The following is a 6,693-nucleotide window of genomic DNA, read 5'->3' as shown; positions in this document are numbered from 1 at the left end:
CGGAGGCTAAATAACTCCCTACAGTGAACAAGCAGATCTGGACCTAGGAAAGTACCCGGAGGAAGTTGGTGGAAAAACAACACCTCACAGTTGTTGGAACTCTTAAATCTATGGTAAGCCTTGGAGTTAATGGAAAAGAATAAGGAATTGACACAACCGGTATAGTTGCCAAGTAATCCAAAAAGACCCCGATCCTACTATCAGGTATGTAAAGTTTGGACACAAGCATTGGTCCACTGACACAAAAAGACCTATTTGAGAAAAACAGAGTGAGTTGAAATCTGACTGAAGGACTGAACTATTCTTCTGCCATTTGACAAGAGGACTGTAGAATATACTTGGGGTATTCATATATATATATTCTTTTTCCTCTTTTATGTGAAAGGTTATGGAGAAACAGTTGTACTGAAGCACGGAGGCTCACCATTAATCCTAGGGAGTAGAACAATTTCTCTACCTGCAAGCTTCAATGTAGTATGGCTGTTGCTTTGTGCATCAGAATATTGGCAGTTCTCTCCTTCAGCAGAGGAAGAAATTACTCCAGCTCAGAGAATAGCACCTTTGGTTTGCGATCTCTTGGGCTGACCATGTCTTTGCATGTTTACATCCTGGCAAAGTTAGTTCTGCGTTTGTACAGCGGTACCTGAGTGGTTGATGGCTAAAAGTACTGATCTTTAACCCCTTCAGCGCTGTGCGAATTCCGCTGCGGTGCTGAAGGTTCTAAAGAACAAATGGAACCATGACGGAACGGTTCCGTCATAAGCACAGGCCAACCGACGCTCATGACGGAACCGTTCCGTCATGAGCATGGAAGGGGTTAAGGAGATTTGATTCCTGGAGCCATCGGGGAAGACAGTGATTAACTTATTCTGAGATGGCTAGCTGCTTTGAAACAAACGCCTTCACCTGGCTATCCATTAGAAGCAACTAATTTGCAGACAAGCTGTGGAACTGCATGGATTCAAGAGAATGTCAGACCTAAGAGACTAAACAAGCACCACCTCCATATCTGTGGTCTAGATATAACATGGACAATTATATGGTTATGCACTTTTACTAGCCCTGGGGAGGCTACATTTCCAGAGAAGGTCATTCAAGAATATTCACCAGAAGAATATGAATTAAATTATCAGGAAATCATCTTCAACATATAGCTGGCTGTAGAAACCCCAAAGGTGCATACAGTTTTGTAAACGCAAAGAAGGTTTTTGCCTATGTACTAAAGGACTGTGAGCCTCCTAGGAAGCTGTCATGGGATACTTGAGGAAGGCTCATGTTGTAGCCTTTCAAGATTATTTTCAAGGTGGCAGGTCTAGGCCCACTGTGGTTGAATACACCTCTACAGATGTTCTTAATCCTATGGTCATTTATTCATGCACAACAAGGTGATCCTTGAAGACGTTGCATATTGTCTTGTAAGCTGTACTTGTTGGTTAAGTTTTGCAATAAGGCTCCTTCCGTTTTGAGGCCCTTTTGAGGTTTGTCTGCACGTGTAAGCCTGAGAACGATGAATACTACCCTTTTGCATAAATATTTTATTGTGGCCACTCCTGCTTTACAATATTCAAAGGATTCTTCAATCATCAGAGAAAACATTTTTATTCTGCCACAGGAAAAGTCTGACTTTGTCCTCTTTAGATCAGATGTTTCAAGCATCATTACTATTGCTATTGTTTATGCTGTACAATCTACTAGGTCTGTAATCATATTCTGTTGAAAGACAGGTCATTTAACTTCTAAAGTCTGTAACAAAATAACTCTTCATTCAGTTGTTCTAGTGAAATGAAAAAGTGGCATGTTTTTTAATCTTGTCCCGATTTTGCAATTTGAAAGACTTATTAATACAGCTGCATTTTCGTACCTTTCTTTTTATAAGTGTGTGCCCCTGTCTATGCTTCCTTATCTAAGATTAAGCAACCTTGTGTTGCCGGTCGTTTATATTTGTCTAGTGCATAATTAACTACAAACAACTGTACTAGGAGATTTACCATTATGACAAAGGTTCAGTCTTTAAGGATGTAACATCTGCCAAACTAAGTTGTGAACAATCCGTGCTAAGAATGTGGCCAAGTCCTGTGGAAGAAAGCTGCTCAATTATAGGCCACTCAATATGCAAAAGTGGCTCTGATGATGTTAAAAAACCAAGTTTCGAAAATAGTCTATAGCTACAGGTTTAGAAGGTGAAACAAAGTTACAGCTTGTGGCCTTTTGCAGGACTACAAGAAATTATTTATTTGGGTGGAGTTCAACATATTCATCATAATTCAAACTGTCTTGTCTGAGGTGGAGTATCACCTGAACAGAGGGCTACTTCCACTGGCGTAGTGGTGGAACGGAGTATCAACTATAGCTGGTTGTGGGGTCTCAACCACTTATGATCTATTTGCATAATATATAACAATTCCATAATATGGACTTGTTATCCAAATTTATTTGACCAGCCTCATCATCACCAGACATGAGGTGTGCTGAAAGTTTTTAAATGAGCGAAACTGGTGCAGCTGGCTACAGTGGTAAATTAGTGCCCAGTAGTCATAGCGCTCAGGTCTAAGGATCTGCACACTGTACAATAAAACTGATGAAGAGAATGGGAGTGAAATATGGTGGGGAAAACATTCTTTGAAGTCGGGAGCATAGCACCTCAAGAGGAATTAAACAGTATTGAGGAGGCTCAAACTCCCAACTCCAGGCTCAGTAATGGCAGTCTGCTCCTAAATTTGAAGTTCCTCTCTGGTATCAGTCGAAGAATGGTGTGATTTTCTGTTACAGGGATATGAGCTGAATTTATCAGGCTACCTAGCAGTCACTTTTAGACATAAAAACAGTATTACAAATGTACTGAGATGCTCGAGGAGTCAGACACAAACACCCATGGAAGAAAGTTAGCACAGACAAAAATACTGGAGGATATGGTACAGGGAGTTTGATCAATCCAATTTTTTAGCCTGCTTTGTGGAGTTATCCAGCAGAAATGCCTGTCCACTGTGCCAAAATGACATGTCAGGGTACAGTAGGGCATCTGGAACAGCTTGACATTCTATCTTGTGACTGGGAGCTCCCCCAACAAGTTGTACTCACTGGAGCATATGCCTACAGGATTACCTTCTAAGCATATGATCAACTGCCCTGCACCTGTGCAATGGTACATGTACGTTATAAAGAACCTGGATCTGCACCAGAAACTAGATTTCTTATCCAGGCAACATCCTGTCACAAAAAGTTGAATCCTGTGCCAGCGGTCCAAGTTCAGCAACCTCACCTGGTTTACTATGTAGAAAGGACAAACACTAACTGATAGAAAAAAACGTACACACAATACAGGCCTTGTGACAATCAATTGCTAGGTAAAACCACTCTGCTGAATAAATTGCTGAAGCTGGTCTTTAAGGGCACACATGGAAGAATAATGAAGTGTGATCAAAGATAGGGTGAACACATAAAAAGGCGGGGCATCAGTAGAATTCCTTTGCTGTGCCGATAACAGAAAAGCAAACGTAGCTGAGATGGTTAGTGGGGGATGTACCACGTATGAAGAATGGTGTCCAGTAACACGTGCTCTTGAGAAGATTTTCAAAGTGACAAGATGGAACTCTGACTGAGCTTTTATATGGTACAGCTGGAGTTGAAGCAATTCTGTAACATTTAGGAAGGAGAAACTATGAAGAAATAGTAATTCTGTACGCTTTGGAGTAAATTTTCATTCTAAATATATTACTCAGCTCAAATAAATGTATTTTTCTCAGTTAATACATCTATAGAATAGTTGAGCTTTTAAGGCAGTTAATAAGTTGCTGCTCTCAAACATCTATAGTTATCCTAGAACTGGAAAATCACATCAAGATTCAGCATTTACAGTCAACCAGCCATCAAGCCATAAAGATGAGAACACACTAATGTGAATGCTATTTAGGTACAAACAATCTCTAAAGAACAACTGAAATCGACTCACTGGCATTACATTAATTACTCTATCATTTATTGGCCTCCATCTAGGAGTGTGCCCACCATACCAACTGCATCATTCTACCGCCAATTACAAACATTTAACATACTTTGCCCGTCTACTCCTCCCATTAGCACTTACGAAATAGTAAGCAGCAATGTGAGTAGATATCAAACGCCTCAAGAGTTTAAATTGAACGATGAGATACCTAGGCAGTGATACAACAAATTTCCATAGCATGTAAATGCTGAAAACACCATCAGCCCATGCTCTAACAAAGTGTATACTGGCTGTAAGTTTCAGGATTTTGTACTATGTGGCAAAAAATATTAACTTAAGTCAAATCCCGATCACAAAATCAAAGCATACTTTGTGGGTGGAAAAGAAATTGAGAATGTGCATTGCTAATCAAGGTCAAGGCTACACATGCCTCATGTGAGAAAAATGAGGAGTGCTAGATTGGGGACGACCCTTATCAACAGTTAAAGATCTTCTAAGTGTTCACTAAAGTAAAGGCCAATTGATCTGACGCTATGGATGATACCATATTTGTAAATAGCATGAAGACAGGAAAATAGCCACAACACATCTAGATGAAATGCATAATTCTCTTGACATACCCTCGCAGCTTAAAGTCCTAAAAAAATGTCTTAACTTGGAGCAACGTTTTTTCCACAGAATTGCACTGAACAGAATCATACACCTCAAACATCAGGCAGACGGACCTGCATTGTAAACAGCTGTTTCTTCTATTTAATACCCAGGAACCTATTGGCTTTCACAATATCCTTTACCAGGATTAAAAAGCCACATTTTCTGGGAACCATGTTTTGCATCCTTTGGAGCAGCAATGGAGACGACAGCTTGGGGAGAGGTTGTGGATGAATCTCTTCAGACACCGACATTAGAGAACCATTGTTCCATGTTCTCCGTGGAATATTTAATAAGCAGTTTAGTTTGGGCCTTCTTTTTGCTCTAAACATAAAGGAGGAGGAAGTGGCACTATCAGCTCACATGAAAATGTTTTTAAGAGTTGATTGACCAAGAACTTCCTTTGGCTGGACCTACTGACAGTAATTCTTGAAAAAGATATGAGTGAACCTTTAAGTTGGGGCTCTGCAAACAAACAATGAGGATTTAGTAGCTTGATATCTTATGGATTAACCACAAGAACTACCTGGAAGATTAGAGCCCACACACTGAAACCACATATTTCTACAGATGCTCCTCAAACAGTTTGGTCTGCAGCTTTTATAATGATAACTTCCTTCTCTCACTCACCATCAACCTGGAAGATGACAAAGACTCCTTTTTAAATAACGTCAGTGTCCTACTAGAAGCACCTATCAATTTAAGGGAAAACATTGTGAAGTCTTTACTTTGGTTCTTTCACCTCAAAGTGACTACAAATTTACCACTTTGTACCCCCACCACATTGTGTCACAGTTACAACTGTAATAGTATTTTTTGGGGTTACCTAAACATCGGTTAGGACAGTTTCAGTGAATCCAATCTTTTAAAGATAGCTATAAATAACTCCTGTCCAGAAATAAGTGCTTTCAAAATTCGGCCTATGGTTTACATCCCACGCGATGGCTCCTTGTGATTAATAGAATTATTTTTAAACTTCGATGCATCCATCACCAGTGTTTCCTTGAATCAGATAAACACTTCTGGGAGCTAAACTGATTCCTCACCAAAATTGTGTCAGCTGGTCCGCTTTATGGAAAAAAAGGACTTGCATCTATTCTTTCTCTGTTTAAGCCATAAAGATGAGAATCCAAACTTCACAACTGCTTATGAAGTATGCAAAACTAGTTGAGCTTCTGACGAGATACTCATCAAGTGACTTGTTCATATAGTGCAGAAAGAGTTCACACCGCTAAGTAATCTGTAAAGAGAAAACTCATGGAAAAGTACAAATACAATTAACAAAACACTTTAACCATGAGCAAAAAAATGTAAAAAGTGTTATGCTCTGCAAGCCAGTAATTAAATGCTTCTATTACTTTTCTGAGGGTAGAAAAAATAAAGAAAACTGAAGCTAACCATGGGAGTGAAGATGGTTTTCCACAGACAGCCGGTGAGTGAAAGAAAACCCAATTTGATTGTCTAACTCTCTCTACGTAGAAAATTATTAAAAAAACGTTTAAGACAATGTTTCAGAGGCCACTACTGCCTACTGGTGGAGGATCTAAAAAGAAAATTGTGCCTTGTACATGATCCAATGTACGAAATCTGATATGTAGAGGGATCATATATCCCAACAGCTCAAGTAGAAAGACAGACCAGTGAAATATTATGCGTAACCTGCAACTGTGAGTTTCCCAATAACATAGAGCATTAGAAATAGCCATGAGCATTCATGACTCGACTATCCAAGCCTTCCCGGAAAACCAAGTTCTCATTCTTCAAACATGAATCAACATTCTTATCTGAAGAAAACAGATACAATCACATCCAGAATTGCGCCACTTATACCCTACCCTGACTCTTGATAAATGGCTTTATTCAAGTTTTCGAGACAACCACACTGCTCTTTAATTGAGGTACCTGGCAAGAACAGCTCTATCATGGGACCATAAAACAAGGGGCCTGACGCAAAGGTTGCCTAAAAAGGTGCGGCTGTCATATTCACACAAACGCTTGAACATGAACACACACGACCAACGTAACATCTTCCAAACCTCTGTGCATTCATACCACCCTGAAAGCATGCAACACCAAAACTGCATGCTGCATTTTTTATT

This window comes from Lissotriton vulgaris, chromosome 5 (assembly GCF_964263255.1).
Source record: "Lissotriton vulgaris chromosome 5, aLisVul1.2, whole genome shotgun sequence".
NCBI lineage: Eukaryota > Metazoa > Chordata > Amphibia > Caudata > Salamandridae > Lissotriton > Lissotriton vulgaris.
Note: the sequence above shows the minus strand (reverse complement) of the source record.